The 21,487-nt window shown below is 38.2% G+C and overlaps 1 long non-coding RNA gene across 1 annotated transcript; it reads right to left on the reverse strand.

Moving 5' to 3' along the window:
* Positions 1–13,492: 13,492 nt before the first annotated feature.
* LOC148802735 (uncharacterized) lies at positions 13,493–21,163 on the reverse strand. The gene is made up of 3 exons (XR_016082035.1): positions 20,674–21,163; positions 14,721–14,819; positions 13,493–14,126 (listed from the first exon to the last, which is right to left on the reverse strand). It is a non-coding gene; the product is annotated as an uncharacterized LOC148802735 (long non-coding RNA).
* Between the last annotated feature and the right edge of the window lie 324 nt (positions 21,164–21,487).

The following is a 21,487-nucleotide window of genomic DNA, read 5'->3' on the forward strand; positions in this document are numbered from 1 at the left end:
CATTTCAGATGTATTTTTGGCCTTAGAATAGTCAAAATGTTCCATTTTCCTAGTTAAATTCAATATTGTGACCTCTGAGGGTCTATGTACAAATCATGGGGAAAACTAGGGAAGTTTCAAGGATGAAATGTAGTTTTTGGGAACCTGGTGTGAATTCCAACTGAGAGAGGGGGTGTTTTAGTGAAAAGCTAAGCACAAAAGGGCGCCTCCTATCTGCTAAACCCAGAATGGCGCCCCTCCTATTATATTGGCATACTCCTCTCTCCTTAGTAAACCCTAGGGGGCCTCTCCACTCATTCTTTTCATCTCTAACAAACCCTAGCCGCCCCTAACTACTAAATCCTCACCTTCCATCCCTTCCTAACATCCAATCTCCACCCTCCATTCTAAGGCACCCTCTTTTGAGTACATTCTAACCCTCGGGCACCACCTAACTTCTAATCCTCACCATTCAACCTTTAGCCACTATATCTCAACCCTCCATTTCACTCTCTATCTCAGCCATTCACTCTAGGGCGCCACCCACTCCTTTTAATCTCCACCCTTCAACCATAGGCACCTAATCTCCACCATCCAATTATTGGCGCCCAAATCTCAGCCCTACATAATATTGGGCGCCCTTTCCTTTTCTTTTCAGCCTTAGGATCACCTTAGAACAATCCTAACCCTCTATTCTCAACCCTAGGGCACCCATATTTTTGCAAAAAACCTAGTTTCCACCCCTCATCTTTCTCTCTAATCCCAGTTATGTCCACCCTTCTCTATAAAAAGGACCCCAGGGGCCTTAGAGAAAAGGTTGGTCAATTCACCCAATTCATAAGGCTAAGGTTTCTTGAGGAGTTCAAGGGTTATAGAAGGGAAGGACGCCCAGATCTTGTCAGGAGGGGTTCCTGCCGAAACTGACGGCAGTTGTTCGGGAGTTGATATCTAACACCTTTTCTCTTTACTATTCTCTCCTCTCCTTTTCTCTTTACTATTGATATCTAACACTATTCCGAAACTGACGGCAGTTGTTCGGGAGTTGCGCTGCGGACGCTTTTATTGCGAGGAAACGTGCGCCGACACCCCGTCAATTTCGAGAAGGTGCGTGCTGACACCCGTCCTCTGACAGGACGTGCACGACGCTCCGTCAGTTTCAGAAAGACGTGCGCTGATTGGTCTCGGAAGACGTGCGGTTTAGCGCGGCTGTGGGCCGTTGGATTGGCTTCGATCTGGGCTGTCGCTTTCCGGACGTTGTGGATATAAATAGCGCGCGGGGGGGGCCCCGTCCTTGCTACTGTTGTACATCTTGAGCTCGCGCCTAAGATTCAGCTCGCGTCCAGGCTTTTCAGCTCGCGTCCTAGGTTCCTTGTTCGAGCTTTCGTGGTCTGCTACAGTCTTCTTCCCGGGTGAGTGCTTTTGGAATCCCGTTCCGTTTCCCGATGTCTAGTTTGGAGGGTTCAGACTGTTCAAGCGGGTCCGATGTAGGTTCTACGAACCAGTTTGCGTCCCCCGATAGTTCAAGTGAGCCTGATGTAGGTCCTGAGGAAGGGGTCGGGCCTATGACCCGAGGTGCTTCGGGTAGGTCGGCGTCCACCTCCCGTCGTGGCCGGGTTGTAGATCAGTTCAGCCCTTCGACTATGACGCCTGAGGAACTTCAAACCCTCGTAGAATACTACGACTTGCCCGGGGAGCACAGTTACTTCATCCCTATGGGCAGCTTCCCTTGGGAGCACGGTCCTGATGAGATCGTGATTTTCCGGGAACAGCTCGCCGCGGGGCTGCGACTGCCCTTTCACCCTCTCCTTGTCGAGGTCCTAAACCACTTCGGTGTGACGGTCGGCCAGCTTCACCCGAACTCTATTAGGAATTTAGTGGGGACGATCTCTTTATTTTGCGACGAGAACTTTCCTCTGGATCTGGAGATTTTCTCTTCCATTTTAATGCTGAAAAAGCAAGCGGGTCCCCTTCCTGGGCGTAGGCGGGCATACTACCTGTCCCCTCGCCCGGGCTTCAAGCTCTTACACGGACTCCCTAATAAGGTCCCGGCGTGGAAGCGGGACTACTTCGGGGTGCGAAGTGTGCTGGGGTGGCCATTTCAGACCAGCTGGGGGATGGCCGCTCCTGATTCCGACATCACACTTGATAAGGAGACGGCGAAGGGCCTCCGGCAATGGGCGCGGCTTGGGCTGGATTGTCAATGGTATCTGACGGAGGCCAAGCTTATTGCTGCGGGCCTGAGTTCGGGTAGGTTTTTTCCCTAGTGATCCTGTCTTGCTCTTCTTTTACGTGTCTTACTGATGCTGAACTCCTTTTCGCAGGTACGGTGGACTTTCGAGGGACCCGAGGTGGGCACTTGTTCCAGGGCATGAAGAGGAGAAAACGGGTGGCTAAGCGAGCTCGCGCCGAGCCATCCCAGGGGGCGGAGCCCGAGGTGCCGGACTATCCGGCAGAGGAGCCCGAGATGGTTCCTCCTATGCAGGAGCCGGCGGGGGCTCCTTATGCCGAAACCACACACACGGGGGCTCCCGCCTACTCCGAGTCTGCCCATACGCGAGCTGGGTCGTCGGGCTCGGAGGTCCCGGGGGACTTCAGGAGCGTGCTGTCGCCTGTTCATGCTCTTCAACGGAGTAAGGAGGCGATGTTTCCCGAGGAGGTTGCGGCGTGGACCGAGCTCCCTCTACACCAAGTGGCCTTCCGTGCTGTTACTCATGCCATGGTGGTAAGTGCTCCCTTCTTTAGAGTTCGGCCTTTATTCTTTTATTCGTTCCTTTGATCCCGTTTTTCTTTTGATAGGTGAACTCTTCCATTCACGCCTTGGCGGACCAGGTGGAGAGATGCTCAAGGCAGGCGCGAGTTACCGAGGAGGCTGCTCGAACTGCCGAGGAGAATGCTCGTGCTGCTGAGGCTGCTGCTCGCCTTGCGCGGTCTAAGCAGGCGAGGTCTCAGAGGGATGCCGAGGCCATGGGAGTGGTGGTGAAGCGTATGGCGGAAATAAAGTTGGACCTGGAGCACCAGGTCGAGTATCTTCAGGAGGATATCAGGGATAGGACTCAGATCTTCTCTCAAGGCGTCGAAGACGCGAAGAAGAAAGCTGTCAGCGATTACATTGCTTCGCCGGATTTCGATGATCTGATGGTAGACTCCTACAGTAGGGGTTTCAAGCTAAGCTGGTGGATGATCCGGAATACGTACCCCGAGCTTGACACTAGCGCCATATCCACTTCGCACATTACTCAAGAAATGGCTAATGCTGCGGATGCCGAACCGGACTCCGAGGGGGAGGCAGGTCCTTCGGGTGTTGTCGAAGCGGCTTAACGATGAAGTAGCCCCTGGCTTGTGAAATGAAATGTGTATATATATATATATATATATATTTGAATGTACACATCTATTCTGAAATGAAATGGCTTTTTGTTCATGTACTGGTTGTCGTGTCTTCGAGCTATATTTTTTGCCGAACTGACCATTTCGGTCCTACAGTTCGTTTTCTGACATGAAATGGCTTCGGCATACTTGCCTTGGTGGCTCAGGGGTAGAAATTCATTGTCAGAAATGATAAGAAGAACACCCGCCTGATTTCAAAAAATCAATCTCAACTTATCGACACAGTCTGCAAATGGAAGGGTATATAAGATTTTTAAGCCAAGTTTATGTAATGTTCAAAGCAAGACAATTTTACCCCTTAAGCCCAATATCGATCTATACAAAATTCGAGAATTATGAAATCAGGATACTTGGCTAATTTTGCCAATGATGTTCTTGCAATGGAATGATCTCTTTACTCGATGTAATTTTAAGGCCGCATTGCTAAGGGACTAGTAATGGTTAAGTTGGGGGTGTGATAACTCTGTAGTTTGATGCCTTAAGGGCATCATTTCAGATGTATTTTAGGCCTTAGAATAGTCAAAATGTTACCTTTTCCTAGTTAAATTCAATATTGTGACCTCTGAGGGTCTATGTACAAATCATGGGGAAAACTAGGGAAGTTTCAAGGATGAAATGTAGTTTTTGGGAACCTGGTGTGAATTCCAACTGAGAGAGGGGGTGTTTTTGTGAAAAGCTAAGCACAAAAGGGCGCCTCCTGTCTGCTAAACCCAGAATGGCGCCCCTCCTATTGTATTGGCATACTCCTCTCTCCTTAGTAAATCCTAGGGGGCCTCTCCACTCATTCTTTTCATCTCTAACAAACCCTAGCCGCCCCTCTAACTACTAAATCCTCACCTTCCATCCCTTCCTAACATCCAATCTCCACCCTCCATTCTAAAGCACCATCTTTTGAGTACATTCTAACCCTCGGGCACCACCTAACTTCTAATCCTCACCATTCAACCATTAGCCACTATATCTCAACCCTCCATTTCACTCTCTATCTCAGCCATTCACTCTAGGGCGCCACCCACTCCTTTTAGTCTCCACCCTTCAACCATAGGCACCTAATCTCCACCATCCAATTATTGGCGCCCAAATCTCAGCCCTACATAATATTGGGCGCCCTTTCTTTTCTTTTCAGCCTTAGGATCACCTTAGAACAATCCTAACCCTCTATTCTCAACCCTAGGGCACCCATATTTTTGCAAAAAACCTAGTTTCCACCCCTCATCTTTCTCTCTAATCCCAGTTATGTCCACCCTTCTCTATAAAAAGGACCCCAGGGGCCTTAGAGAAAAGGTTGGTCAATTCACCCAATTCACAAGGCTAAGGTTTCTTGAGGAGTTCAAGGGTTATAGAAGGGAAGGACGCCAAGATATTGTCAGGAGGGGTTCCTACAAGCAGTCCATCCAATCTGCAACTACCGCCACTAGATTTGATCAGCCATCATTTTCATTTTCTTTATTTTCTTTTATGTTATTTTTATTCCAGCAATCTTTTAAATTTAATTTTTGTTTGTTTTGCATATCTAAATTCATCTAGTTCAAGGATAAGGTGTCTCGAGGGGTTCGAGGGCTGAACGGAAGGAGAAAGCTTGTATTCCATCTTCCCAGACAGCTACCACCACTGGATCCGAATTTTGGATCACTCTTATTTATTTTTTTGTTGATTTCAGTGTTCTTTTATTTCTGAATTTTGATTATTGTCTTGTTTAATTCCGAACCTTTAATTTCAGAATTAATAAATTTTATTTTCTTATTGTTTGCAATTTCTAGCTCCATTTTCTTTTTATTTGTCTGGAGTGAGAAAATAATAATTTTCCCTCACTTCCCTGTGGGTTCAACCCCTTCCTCACCATGTACTACGTTGTTTAAGGTTAAATGAGGATTGGAAAAAATTATAAATCTCTAAACTAGTGTTCCGAAGTGATTAACAACATGTTTCTGGATACACCAAGTTCTAGATAATGGCAGGTGCTTAACTAATGAGATGACTGCTAGTGAACAATTAGAAGTTATGAATGCAGTATATAATAAGTATGGGAGGATGATCAGTCACCTAGAGAGTGCAGCCTCCTCCAACCCTCTAGGCAATCCAACTACTTCTGCATTTGCACATTTAGGTATACGTGTTACTGCCAATCTTGCAATTATCTCAGGTAATTATAGGATCCCTTGGATTATTGATTCAAGTGCTTCTGATCATATGACTAGCCTTTCTACTTTATTTATTTCTTATGATTTTCTAAATGGACGTGATAAGATTACCCTAGCCGATGGCTCACTTGCTCCAATCTCTAGCAAGGGAACCATCAAGGCTACAGAATCCCTTTCTCCTCCATCTGTTCTTCATGTCCCAAAAATGAATACTAATTATTGTCTATGAGTAGCCTAACTAAATCCCTAAACTACAATGTAACATTATTTCCTTCTTATTGTGTTTTTTTGGACCTGAAGTATCAAAAAGTGATTGAGAGTGGTCATGAGGCAAATGGAATATACCTATTGGATACTCCTGGACAAAGCCAATGATAACTTGGGAAAGCTGCTTTTGGACCTACCTCTTTAGAGTCTTTTAGTCATATCATGTTATGTGATTTATGGGTAATTTATCGTTTTCTACTTTGGGTCATCTATTCGCAGAACTGTTTAAGGGAATTAACTTGTCCAGTCTTCATTGTGAGTCCTGTGAGTTGTCAAAACATTGTATAAACAGTTATCCTTTGAGTAATAAAAGATCGTCTTCTCCATTCCATATTGTGCACTCTGATGTGTGGGGGCCATATAACTTATCCTCTATGGGAGGCTATAGATATGTTATCTTGTTCATTGATGACTTCTCATGATATACTTGATTATTTTTTATGAGATCCTGAGATGAAGTTCCCAAACTTGTGAATTGTTCCTGAAATTTGTTCTTACTCAATTTGATATTATAATCAAAATATTCAGATCTGACAATGCAAAAGAGTACTTTGAGAAAACCTTAACCTTTTATCTCACTGGTTTTGGGGTTATTTACTAGAGTTCTTGTGTTCATACTCCAAAACAAAATAGAGTAGCTGAGAGGAAGAACTGCCACATAGTTGAAGTTGCAAAATGTATCTTACTTTTCTCACATGTCCCTACAAGATTTTAAGGGGACATTGTTCTCATTGCAACCTACCTAATCAACCATATGCCATCTAGAGTGTTAGGTTTTAAGTTTCCCTTTAGCTTCCTTCATTCAGGTATGGACATTTTTCCTATTCCCCTTTGTGTCTTTGGTTGTACTTGCTATGTACACATTTCGAGTGCCCAGAGACATAAATTTGAACCAAAGGCCCACAAGTACATATTCCTTGGTTATGCCTCCACACGGAAGGGTTTTACTATTTTGATCCAATCACTGGAACTCATTATGTTTCAATGGATGTTACTTTTGATGAATCCACTCCTTTCTATGATTCTTCTCTGGGGAAGCATTGTTCAAAGGGGGAGAATTTGTCATAGTTGTTTGCACTCCCCCTTCTTGTCCCTATTGAGTCTCTTCTTAAGCCTTCTTCTATTCTTAATGAGTCAAGGGAGAAACAATCATCTCATGTTCCTTCGAATATTCCAAATCCTCCTTCATTACCTCCTCGTCCCCTCTTTAATCCCAGGTGGTATCAGTGGCAAAGAACCAAACGTGAGCATATTGTTTCCTCTACATCAAATGAGCCTCTTGCACTTCCATTTACTGAAGAGACAGCAGGCACTGATACTATCCCTTTGCAGCCACGCTTCCCAGATCTTAATGTCCCTATTGCTATTAGGAAAGGTAAGTGAAAGTGTACTATACATCACATTTCCAAACATCTTTCCTATGGTTTGCTTTATCTTTCATATTATGCCTTTCTTTCTTCTGTTGCTTCTAACCCTAATCCCAATTCTATATCAAAAGCTCTTACTTTTCTAGAATGGAGGGATTCTATGAGAACTAAAATAGATGCTCTACATAAGAATGACACATGGGAAGTGGTTGATTTTCTTGAAGGGAATGAGCCAATGGGCTGTAAGTGGGTTTACACCATTAAATACCATGTTGATGGCTCCATTAAGAGGTACAAAGCTAGGCTGGTTGCAAAAGGCTATATACAAACCTATGGGATTGACTATCTGGAGACCTTTTCTCATGTTGCAAAAATGACAACTGTGTGGGTTCTACTATCTTTGGTTGCTCATTCAGATTAGTCACTCTATCAGTTTGATGTGAAAAATGCATTCTTGAATGGAGAATTACATGAGAAAGTTTACATGTCTCTCTCACCAGGGATGTATGGCACAGATATAGAGGGAAAAGTGTGCAAGCTGAAAAAGTTTCTCTATAGACTTAAACAGTCACCGAGGGCATGGTTTGAAAGGTTTAGGGCTGCCCTTGTTAACTTTGGTTATATACAGACTCAGTCCAATCATACCCTCTTTGTGAAGATGAGATATTCATTGGTGGTATATCTTATAGTCTATGTTGATGATATAGTAGTAACTGGTACTGATGTGACAGGGATTAATGATCTTAAATATTTCCTTCATATAGAATTTGAGATCAAAGATCTAAGGGAGTTGAGGTATTTCCTTGGCATAGAAGTGGTTTGGTCTAAGGATGGAATTTTTATCTTTCAACGAAAGTATGTGCTAGACTTGCTCACTCAAACAGGCAAGATGGGTGCAAGACCAGTGGATACTCCTATTGATATGAGTCACAAACTTTCTACCTCTGATGGAGAACTGTTGAACGATAAGGGAGTGTTTCAAAGGTTACTGGAGAAACTTCTATATCTTTGCATGACTTGGCCTGACATTGCATATGCTGTCAACTGCATTAGCTAATTCATGCATGCTCCCAGGGACACTCATATGGTAGCAGCATAACGAATTTTGTGTTATTTGATGAGTACTACTAGGAAGGGAATTCTTTTTGCTAAAAATGGTCATATGAAACTAGAGGCCTACACAAATGCTGACTGGGTAGGAAACATTGGTGATAGGAGGTCAACTTCTGGATACTATAGCATGGTGGCAGTTAATATTGTTTCTTGGAGAAGAAAGAAACAATCAGTTGTTACTAGATCTTCAGCTAAGGTCGAGTGCAAAGCTATGGCTCATGGAGTTTCTGAGTCACTTTGGCTTTGATCCTTTATGAAGGAACTAGGTGTTGAGTATGGTAAGCCATTGATGTTATATTGTGATAATTAGGCCGCCATCAACATTGCTCACAATCCGTAGAAACATGATAGGACTAAACATATTGAAGTTGACAGGCATTTTATCAGAGAAAGAATGGCTTTTAGAGAAATTTGTCTACCATTCATTACATCTAAAGAACAGTTAGCTAACATTCTTACCAAGGGAATCTCCAAGGCCAAACTTCAACATGATACTGGCAAATTGGGCATGATTGACATGTATGCTCAGCTTGAGGGGGAGTGTAGAGAGAATGGGTCGGATGGCCCATAGGATGCTTTTATTTATTTATGTTTCTGTTTATTTTGTTAATGGGCCTTCTAACTAATGGACTTTTTTATACTTCTTTATGTTATGCTTAATTAAGTTAATTGCGCAATTAAGGGCCTCTTTATAAATACCAAAACTTTGTAAATTATGTTTTAATGAAAAGGATTAGAGAAGAGAGAAAACATTTGATTGAGAACTCTCTAAAACCTATTGCTACCAACTTCTTCTTCTTATTCTCTCCTCTCCTTTTCTCTTTACTATTGATATCTAACACTTTTTCACAACTTTTAAATCAATCCTCTCATTTCTTAGGACTATTTTTCTTCTCTATCCATTTAGCTCAAGAGGATAGGATAGCTAGACCAATTCAATATCGTTGGATGTACCCTATAGAAAAGTAAGCTTAGTTTAGTTAATTTTGTGGGTTCATTTTTTTCTTTCTTTTAGTCAAGTTCATGTTGGATATGTTTATAATATAATGATAATTTTATTTTAGAAGGTACCTTCGAACATTAAAATCAGTCCTCTCATTTCTTAGGACTGTTTTTCTTCTCTATCCATTTAGCTCAAGAGAATAGGATAGTTGGACCAATTCAATATCAGTGGATGTACCCTATAGAAAGGTAAGCTTAGTTTGGTTAACTTTGTGGGTTTATTTTTTTTCTTTTAGTCATGTCTATGTTGGATATGTTTTCAATATAATGATAGTTTTATTTTAACAGGTACCTTCGAACATTAAAATCTTATGTTTGAAATAAAAGTCAACCCAAAGGAAGCATAGCTGAGGGATACCTAGCAGAAGAATGTTCAACATTCTGCTCGAGGTATCTTCAAGGGGTTGAGTCCAAATTGAACCAGCCAATGAGGAATATAAATAATGAAATGTGTGAAGGATTTGCAATCTTTTTCCAAAATTGACCATGCTAGTGGTAGTACGAGTACATTTCAATTTGATAGAGACACAATGATGAAGGCTCACCTATCCAATAAGTTATTTGTATAGAATTATTGATCAAAAAAGTTATTTGTATACAATAGTAAAGGCAAAGTTTGAGATTTGTTGCTCAAAGTTTATTTTTTGTCCTAAACTCTTTTGCTTATAAGTTCACCATGTGCATAAAACATATGGAAATGATTCGGCATCAACATCCTAGGGCTCGACCACATAATCTACAAATGATTCATAATAGGAAGTTTCCCTCATGGTTTAGTGATATTGGTCTAAAACTAATCCATACATAACACTAGGTTTTAGAGTTGCATAGGAAAACAATTGAGCAACTACCAAATAATTTACTTTGGTTGGCTAGTGGTCTTTGCTAAACAGCAAATAGATACAAAGGAGTTAATATAAATGGCTTTAGGTTCCACACCAAGTATCATGATGAAGATAGAAGGACTCAAAATAGTGATGTGGTTGTGGTTGTGATTGTAAAAACATCAAGTTTTTCTAGTGCAAGAGGTAGAAACCCAGTTTTAGGAGATATTACATATTATGGTGTTTTAACAAACATCATTGAAATGGATTATTATGGACAATTAAAAGTGTTGTTGTTTAAATGTGATTGGGCTGATATTACTAAAGGTAGAGGATTAAGGGTTGATGACTTTGGGTTCACAAGTGTGAACCTAAGTCGATGGTTGTCTACAAATGAACCATTTTTGCTAGCCACCCAAGTAGAGCAAGTTTTTTACATACAAGATCCTATTGATGAAGATTGGCATGTGGTTGTCAAAACAAAACCTAGAGACTTATTTGATATGCATGGTGAAATTGATGTAGATGATGTTGAATTATGCCTACCGGATGATTCATGTAGCAGTCATAACTTAGTAGACATCTTCTTGCCCTTTGGGGATGATGTTAGCTGGAACAGGGAAGATGCACCAGATATAGAGATTGATCATCCATGGGACAAGATCCATAATCTAGCACCTAGCTATGATAGAGATGATGTTGAATTAAGTGATGTTGATGATTTGATGGTGATACCGACCCAAATGTTGATGCATATTGTGATGAATCTTGACCTCCATCTTTTTGTCTTTTAATAACCCAATATTTAAAGAAGCTCAATCACTATATTTGAAGTGTTTGTTTTCATTCTCTATTACTGATGTTTATAAATGGAACTTTCTTTAAAGGCATTTGACATAATTAGTCAACTATATATTTTTTTATTATATTGATATAATTAGTATCATGAGATTGTTTTCAACATCTTTAATTCTATGTTGCACATTTATACTAAATAGTTTCATAACTTCTAATTCAAAGAAGTTATTACTAAAGTTGTTTGATTTAGCAAATTGTGGATTCCACGTCGAAGAAGTTCAAGCTAAAGGGTCAATCTATCAACCTCAAGCCAAGAACCACTTGGAGATATTGAGTTTAATGAATGAAAATGCGCAAAGGCTAACAGGATTCTTGGGTTCCATTGCATAGAATGATAATAAGTTGCCAATAGATGTAGAAGTCTTGGAGAGATGTACCACAGAGACAAAAAAGAGGTGTGGAAAGTTGTTCAGCTATGGATGGAGTTGACTTTTTTTGTTCTTTTCAATATATATGTAGTATATGCATAAATTAAACCTTTCTCATCTGGTTGCATACAAAGTTTAAAATAAAAGAAAATGGCAAGGATTTTGTATTAAAGTCTCTGTTGAAGAAGTGGAGAGATCGGAAGTGTGACCTGAAGAAAAAATGTTTTGATTCTGATCCACATAATACTAATAAAGTGCAAATCAAAGATGATCGAGTTCATCCCCAACAGTGGAAAAACATGGTGCAATAGTGGAAATCTAAACAAAGGGAGAGTGAGTATCTTAAATATTTTAAAAATGAAAATTTTAGTTGATGGTATGATAATTTTATACTTTCTTTTATGGGTGCAGGCAAAGCAGACAATGGGCCACACAACGGGCTCAAAGAGCTTTGCAAGGATACGTGAGGAATTGGTAGTGAATTGTATTTTTTTTCTTTCTTTTTATTGTATTTGGTATGTTTTAAATTTTATATGTCAACAAGTACATACAATTTTCACAATGATAAAGGGAAGAAAGAGGCCATGAGGTGTCTCGTATAGAGATATTTTTTATGACACATACAAAAAAGGACAAGACTCTTGTAGATGAAAGATCAGCCAATTTGATGGTATATATGTTTAATTCTTTCATTTGTAGCTTTTTTAATTTAATATTATTTATTTTAAAATAGTTCTTGTAAACACATTCCTTTTTTATTGTATAGAATCAAATGCAAAATTTTATGGCTCAAGATTCTGGGAGTTCGGGTAGGGCAAATGGATCTTGCCTAGAAGATGATTATACCGTGTAATGGGAGAAGAGCTTCGTGGTCGAGTACGTGGGGTTGGGTTGGGTCCAACTCCAACTAGTATTAGAAGTCATGATAAGTATGCGGCATTGTTGTTTATCTTCTACCCACTTACCTTGTTTTTTTATATGAATTTAGGAAAAACCTATTTGATTTGTCTCCATCAAGCATGTATAGATGGATTGATTGGTAGGTATGAAGACCATCTATGGGATAACAATTGCTAGAAGGAAGGGCAAACCAGGAAAGGAAGACAAGGGTAGTCAGACAAAAGGGAAGACCCCAATTATAGCTTATCTTGGAAGTATCCAAGATGCACTGAACTTAATTGAATTTGGACTTGGGCTATTAGGTTTATTTAAAGCTTGAATCGATTGCATCATCGCCAAGAGCCAACCCCCAAAGGGCCCCTGAACCTTTATGAAGATATGATTTAATCCTATGTCTATGCTACAAATAGCTATAGACCTTACCAAGTTTGATGTCATTCTGACACAGGATTCAATAGCTAAGGTTGCTTACTGTTGTTGTCATAGAAAATTGTGTCTAAGTTTCAACAATGGGATCACTTCAATAACTACATTTCTTACAAGCTAGGTTGAAGGAGAGGATTGTATTATTATTTTATTATTATTGTACTAAAATTAATATGTTAGTATTTTATTATTATTTTAATTATATTGTACTAAAATTTTATTTGTACTTAATTATTATGTATTAAATAATATTTTTATTATTATTATTACTTTAATTATATCAATATTTTATTTATATTGTATTATTATATTTTTATTAATCTAATAATATTTTATTTTTTATGAATATTAGGATTTGGAGGCTTTTTTTTATGAATTCTTTAGGCTTCATTTGGATGCGGTGTAAATGCAAAAGTACACCGGTGTATTTGAAAAATGGCAAACCAGGTCAGTCAGCACAAAAGATGAACCGATCATGTTTTAGTTTTACATTGATGTTTGTTTGGAAGATCAGTGTAAATTACGAGGGTATTTTCTAGTTGTGTTTAGCATTAACATGAGTGTCAAACTACATCCATAATTGATAACGGCCGTTGTGATAAAACACACATGTAAACAATATGGACCTAGGCCCAACAATCACTCGCCCCTACACCAGGCCCATTAACACATGTAAGATAAGAAACACATTTCTTGTACTCAATCAAGCTTTATTATAATAGAATATTATAGGGAGATTTTTAACAACACTGCCCAAAAGAAGAATAACACTAGCCAAAGCCAATTAACCACCTATTCTGAAATCTATAGTGGTTGTCTTGTTGAGCTCTTTTCCCAGAACATATTTTTAATTGCCTGCTCTACCTTTGCACTCTCCAAGATTTAAGCCAACTCTGTTAGTTGGTGTTGCCTAAAGCCCCAAGATGCCATGCTTGTCTACCACTGGCTGGTTGTTCCAAAAGCAATTAAGCAAACCGCCAAACACAAGTAACCCTTTTCACTTCACGTCTCATCATCGCATCACCCACTTTCCTCCATATAATTGAGCTTTTATACTAAAATGCTCATTTTCTGGCCCAAAAATCACCCTCCATAGATAACTATCTATATTGAACTCTTGTTTTTGCAGATACCTATGTGCTTGTCTTCTCTTTATCAGTAACGATATTGGAATCGCTTATTTGTAAAAAAAAAAAAAAAAAAACAATATAAGGACAATTGTTATTAGAAACAATAACCCTGTACACGGCAAAGGTGCTCTAAAACAAGAACAAATGAAGAGTAGCCCCGTCCATAGATAATATGTTGGTTCCAAAGACTTTGAATTGCATTAGTAGATACAATAACTTGCATTCATGTACTCAATTGAATCTCAAAACAAAGTGTCTAGCCTTTCAAATAGGATGTCCAAGGATCTAAGGCCCATTTCCTCTACTCACCATCACCTTACATATACAATAACATGCATTTCCAACACCATGGACAACCTCAACCCTGCAATATGTCAAAACAAATATTTCTATCATTTCATCAAGTTAGTTTTCTTACCGGTAGTGGATGGTGGTTATGCTGATTAACATTACTAATGACGTGCTCTGCAAAGTTAAAGATGTCAATGGACAAGGGGTGGAGGTATAGAAAGAAATCAAACGATTTAATCAGTAAACTATGAATATGGTTTATGACCCAAATAGAATGTTTAGTGATGATAGGAAGGACGATGATGGTGGAAGTTTGAAAAATAAAAATATAAAGCACCAAAAACAAGAAAAAATAAATCTTAAAAACCATGTCTCTCCTGTTAAAACCACAAAAAGTAGTTACACTTGTAATCTTATTGGTACTCACTTCAGGCCATATCTAAATCCACTCTTATCATCTAGTTCACTTCCCTGGATAGCAATACATGAAAAAAAAATGGAAGAGATACCAGTATTTATGCAAAATCTGCCTGACTTACAAATTGGAAATGGGTAAAACATGAAAGCGAGAAAATGACTTTTGACATAACTAAGCTCCAAATAATGAATGAATAGTTCCTTACGGTTGAACAATGATGCTTGTATTTTTCTGATATTTATGACTTACACTGAGGTAGATATACTGGTGGATGGTTGATCAAATGAAGGATAGCTTGAATCCTTGAACATGGTGACTTCTCCAGATAAGTTTCATTCGTTTTCAAAACTGTGATTATACCAGAAAAAGGAAACTAAAAATTAATGGCCTCAATGCATCACTTCAGCAAAATAGAATGCATAACTCCAATGATCATTTTAGGCACTCATGGGGAAAAATATCTACTTATGTATAACTCCAGTGGTCATTTTACGCACTCATGGTGAAATAGAATCAAACTCAAAAAAAAAAAAAAAAACATGATCAATTCTCAAGTTGTCAAAATATGTACCTAAACCTGTCCATATAAATACATTTATCCTAAACCTACACCATACCTATCCAAAAAAAAAAAAACAAAAACAATAATAGCAAGCCATTATTGGTTTAGTTATTACCCCTGAACCCACATTTCTCCCTGAAAATTATGCCCATGATGAATCCAATAAGGCCACCTACCACATAAGGCCTAAGGTTTTTGAGTGTTGGTTTAACCTATAACTCTAGTTCACCACATGTGGAGTCTACAGAACAAAATGTGAAATACACTTGTTCGGCTTCCTCATGACTTGTATAAAAGAAGTATGAATTACCCTTAAATTGTGTTACTTGCTTTTGACACTTTGGCCATGAATCATATACCCCAGGTTTGCGACCCTTGAAAACCACATAATATTTTTGCATCTTACAATACATGAAAAACTTCTGTCAACATGTTTATCTCATTTAAACTACCATAACAAGCATATATACCATGATGATAAAGTTCAAAACTACAAACTTAAATAGCAGGTTACCAATTGGTAATGTCAGCAACAAGTTTACCATCACCAATCCAACATGCAGGTTACCATGTAGTTAGTAGGTCCATTCCAATTATTTATCTAATGCATTCTACCAAACCCAAGAAGCTTTGTTAGAATTGTATAAATCATCTATGCTTACAAGACTTTATCCCTAGCAATGAACATCCTTGCTTCTTTTTCATTCTCCACCAAGTACCCAAAAACCCTATTCAATACACGAACATCAAAGCCTTTGGAAGCGAGGTCCATATATAACTTTTTGGTACAAGTTGTTAACCATATCCTGCTCTATTTGAATGATCAGGGTAGCAGTCATGTCCTTAATGGTATGATTCAAACAATCAATTACCTCAATAAAATGCATATGCGGTTTCTTCTAGCTACCTTGGGTTCTCTTACGGTTACTCGATGAGGAAGCTACATGTCAACGTATGGTGTTCTATGATTGAGTCCCGTTGTCATTGATGACAACGGTGTCTCCCACAGGTGTTAATGCATCATCATCAACAATGCCACCACCCTTATCATCATCACCCGTGTTCGCATCATCTTGTATCTCACTACCTGTCGAAGCATATTCTCTCGTAGCTTGGTCATTACCTAGCACCACCTGCATCAACTTGTACATCTCCATGACTCTTCCTTTTACGGTGTGTGCAAGTAGGTTTGCCTGCATTCAACAACCAGTGTTTTTATTGTGATACCAATCATGTTGCATTCCATGTTAGTGAAGTTTCATTGGTTTAACTGAATGTACACCTCCCACACTTGTGCGTCTACTTGAATTTGATTTCTAGCTTCATTCCAGCTAAACCCAGATGTCTCATGTAGTTTCTTTGCCTCCATATAAATTGGATTTAGTGTGCACATCCTAGTCTTTATGTTGTGGATTTTGAGATCCACTAGGAACTGGTGAGACATTTTTCTACAGACATAGGTATATGTTGATGTCTTGAAGCCCTTGTCAATTTTATTGTTTAGGGAAACCTGCTTTGCTAGTAACTCTATCAAGGCCTTATCCATGGCATCATTTGTTTACTATGACCTGCCCTCGAAGTTAGTGGACGTGACACAAACAATGGCTTCACCCTTTGTTGATCTCCCCTGTGACCAATAGATGAGCTTTGTGTCTCTTTTCCGAACACCATTCTTATTAACAATGCCCACACCATGAATGGATTTAAATACATAGATATATAATAAGATATAAAGTGGACATAAATTTGGATAACAAAAGGTAAATAATAAACTTATTCAACATAGCAGATTTGACAAGAACAACACCAACCAACACATTACCATTAAAAATCAAAGCGAGATCATGTTTAATGGTGGTGAAAGTAGAAGTATCAATAAGCAATACAATAACTTGGAAATGGTGAAATCCAAAGGGTTCAACATTAATTAAGCATACATGAAGTAGACAATACTAACATCACAACAATGTCCATAACAATACTAATAACACATGCATCGTTGTTCATCTAATCGAAGTTACTACCTTATTCTTTGCTAGTCTTGAAACACTTATACTCCAAGCCTATCTTTGAATGAGGACCACCTTACAAGTTCATTTCTCTGTAGTTGTCGTATTAGGTTATTCCAAATTGATAAATCATCCAAGCCATCACTACTCCCAACAATGGAATTTTGTGCATCTGCCTCTCGAATGGCTTGTTGGGTTAATGCATCATTTGGATCAACTCCCATTATGTGGTTATAAAGGACACAACATGCAATGACAATCTTGACTTGTGTCCTGAAATCTAAGTGTTGGGTGGAGTTTAGGATGGCCCATCACTTTTCAGTACATCGAAAAGCACTCTCAACCACATTTCTCAATGAGGAATGTCTATGGTTGAAGATTTCTCTTAGGGATTCAAGCACACAACTTTGAATCTCATTAAGGTGGCATCGTGTGTTCTGATAAGGAGCCAAGAAGCTTGACATATTTGTATATCCTGCATCTACGAGATAGTATTTGCCTACATTCATATCGAAGAAAGTATGAATTAGTTCACACACAAACCATTTGATGTATTGGTATGGTGTAGAAAAAAAGATCACAGATTACTATCAAGTACACTAAGACTATATTCCTTCCGTAAAGAATCATATAGAACCATTGCATTAGTAGCTAACTCCTCCCAACCAGCTAATACATATGTAAATTTCAAGTCAAATGTAACTACAACCATCACATTTTGGGTGGTTTTCCCTTTCTTACCACGGAATCTAGCCTGTTCTTCAATAGGCACTTTGCATGAGATGTGAGTTTCGTCGATAGCACCTATGCAATCCTATATGTCCATTGCATTTATGTCAAATTAATTGATGGATTGAGTTGACATGATCAATTGATATAAACACATAGTAGAGCACACCTTGAAGTATGGCATGAATCATGGGTCATGTTTGATTTCTGATGGTATGTGATCTCTAGTGGGTTGTATAACCAATAGGGGATACAATTTAATCACATTGCAAATGACTTTGTGAAAATATCGGGTACGGTCTCTTATGATCGACCAAACCTAGCATGGATTGTACTACTCCGCACATTGTGCCTAATAGTGTAAAGAAACATTGCAGCTTGCTCCTCCACATTCATATAGGGGCTTGGTGTGAAGTTACCATGTAATCTAAGTAGATCACACAGAGAATCAAAACATTGCCTTCTCATCCTAATATGTGAGAGGCATGTCTTGTCAATGCTAAAAATAATCTTCAAAAATTTCCCTTTTCCTATGCTCTTCATTTCCCTTGTTCCTGGATGCTCATAGAGTGTGTAGTACCCAACCATTATGAGGGTAATGAGAACACTAAGAATTGCAGAAAAGGCCCTAATAACCCACCTACGTCGTTCAATGTATGATGGTACCCTTATGTCTGCAGGTCACAAAATAACAAATAAGCACGTGAAAATGTAAACTAGGTACTTACTCACACGTTGAAATGGGTTGCTATGAGTTCAGTGAATTTGGCTTACCTAACTCGGGCTATGAATTCAATGGTCCCGGTAGTTGCTACACTCAATTCAAGAAGCTAGATATGTAACTACCCAAATAAGCACATCTAATTCAGATGAGGAGAAAATTTATCTAATTCCTTATTAATGAACTAGCAAAAGGAAGGGTAGCAAGGGCTGACTGGTATCAAGATTGGCATGGATTGGCATATTGAGTCCAATTCTTTTTACTTGGTAAGGTTTGATATATTTTTCTGAATCAGATCTTACTACAGTCCTAGCTAATACTCTTACAAATTGATATGCTAGAGAGGGAGTTTATTGCTAAAGCTTGATTGATCTTTTTTATTTCTAATGTAACATAACCTTTATTAATTATCAAAGAATGGTTTTTTTTATGAGAAAAAAGGTAACGGATTTTATTCAAAAAGAGGGAATGATGTACATGAGAAGATGTACAAAGCCTTGATAATAAAAATAAAAAGCAAAGCCCAGCCCATTAGTTTCTTGGCATTATATTAGCACTATAATGCAGATTTTTCTAGAGACTAAAGAGTCAACTACTTGGTTTATCTCTTTGGGAATCCATCTAAAACTACAAAGCGAGAGGAGATCTCATGAATTTCTACCAAAACCATTAGAGGTTCCAGGGTTAGGAAGCCTGTCTAGAAACCCAAGTAATGACATTCCTTGAGCCCCTTCCATTGCAACAGAATGCCCATCTTTATTATATCAGGAATCATAATCCTTCATTTAGTCTTGTAAGTTTTTCAGTTCTGAGGTTATTGGTTATCAATGTACTAAGGGACCATATGATTTATGATAAAAGCTTCAATGGTTGAATTGAATGACTTATGTCATGTCTTTGGTGAATAAGCTATTAAGAAGATTGGGAGCTCCTCTATGATGAAGCTAAAGTTGGGTTGATTTTTTGTTCTTTTAATGTAACATAACCTTTATTAGTTATCAAAGAATAAGTTAGAGACTATTTCTGTGATCTTCAAATGTATTTTTTATTTGTATAAACATCTATGCTTCCAACACCCATTTAAGGTTTCGATTTAGATTAAGAGCTTCCTAAAATCTTTTACTAGTTTTTAGCCATTGTTTATATGATGAATATTCCATATATGCTTTCTTATAACAAATGTGGTCCTTTATTACAGTTTTATACATGTTCTTGATTTAGTTCATTTTTCCATAAATAATGAAATCTCTTGAGGCTTAAGCCTCATGCCTAAAGGCTCACATATTGCACATTAGCATATCATAAGACTTCACCCACATTTTAAAATAATGTACACTACAAGCAATGACAAACATTAGTCCAGAGCCCATCTGAATGAGGAAGAAGAAAGAGTATGTTTTAAGGGTGAAACTGAGTATATACCCTGTCTAGCACTCCAAAGTAGCATACATGTTGGACCAAGATCATTTTATATCCAAAATTGTTAAGTTCAATAATTTTGAGCTAAATTCTGATAAAAAAACTTTTGAGATTTCTCTATTTCATCATTCTGTTTGTGTTTGTAAATATTACATTGAGATTTTTCTGTCTTAGTTTTACATATATATTTTCTTTAGACTAACTAATTCAACACATATTAAAAGATAATTTTCCTAAAAAAAAAGCATGATATGATGATTCTTTTACTCATTCCTTGACAGATTTTCTGCTAGATTACCCTTAGATGGACAAAATAACTCATGGTTTCTTTCTACCAATTACAAAAAGTCAAGATTTCAAATCTAAGAAATACAAAAAGGGTAGCAAGGGCTAACACAGTTACCCAAATCTAAGAAATACAAATGCAAAAAGTGACAAGATTAAAGGAATACAAATCCAGATAAAAAAATGACCCTATATTCAAAGGAATACAAATTCAATTGAATAAAAAAAAATCTAGATCTAAGAAATACAATATCAATTGTAGATCTAAGAACCCCCCCCCCAAAAAAAAAAAAAAAACAAATCATAGATCTAATAAATACAAACCAAATCGTAGATCTAAGAACCAAAACACAAAAAAAAAATCACAGATCTAAGAAAACCACAACAGAAAAACAAATATATTTTGGGAATCTGAAACAAGTTGACATCATTCCCTCAGATCTGAAGGACAACATCTAGATCTAGCTCAGTGTGTACCTTCTTCTTGTTCATTGCGAGATGGGGATGATGAGATGCTTGAGCTTGTCTTGTGTTCTACATTCAAACCTGTCACAAGGAGAATGGATAGCGAGAGGAGGAGAAGAAGAAGAAGAAGAAGAAGAAGAAGAAGAAGAAGATGGAAACAACGGTGGTGGATGGTGATGGCAAATGAAACTCGATGGTGAAGTAAACTTGATGGTGCCAGAGGAGAAAAAATTGTTGCTTTTACATCAAGATCACTTTTGGTCGAGTTTTACATCGAAAAAATCAATGTATTTTATACATCAGTTATTGAAGTAAAAGGTCTTTGAAGGTGAGGTTTCACATTGATATTTTGGTGTACTATATATATATATATTAAAGGAATATCTTCAAGCTACAACCCCACCAGTCCACCATTCAGACATGTGGCCTTCTCATTTTCTGAAATTCCTATTAAAACCCACAACCCATTATCAGGCTATAGCCCCCCACCATTCAAACATGTGGCTTTTTCATTTTTCTAGAAATCTAGACTGTGGCATTTTCTGAGAAGTTGCTATTAAAGCCCACAACCCACTACCACTATTCAGACACGTGGCATACTGTTAATTCAAAAGGTGGATAGTTTCACTCCTAAACATTCTCAATAGACAATTATTTATTAACTTGACACATGTTTGTCTATAATTTATTAAATACAAATGGTGGGACCCATTAAAAGATTACCATAAACCCGTGTTTGTTTTTAAATGATTTTTTTTCAAAAAGAAAATTTTATTAATTACAAACTTGATTTAACTTTTAGGAAGCAACCTAATTTAACTTTTAA

This window comes from Nelumbo nucifera, chromosome 2 (genome assembly GCF_055504915.1).
Source record: "Nelumbo nucifera cultivar China Antique chromosome 2, China Antique-T2T, whole genome shotgun sequence".
In the NCBI taxonomy this organism is placed as follows: Eukaryota; Viridiplantae; Streptophyta; class Magnoliopsida; order Proteales; family Nelumbonaceae; genus Nelumbo; species Nelumbo nucifera.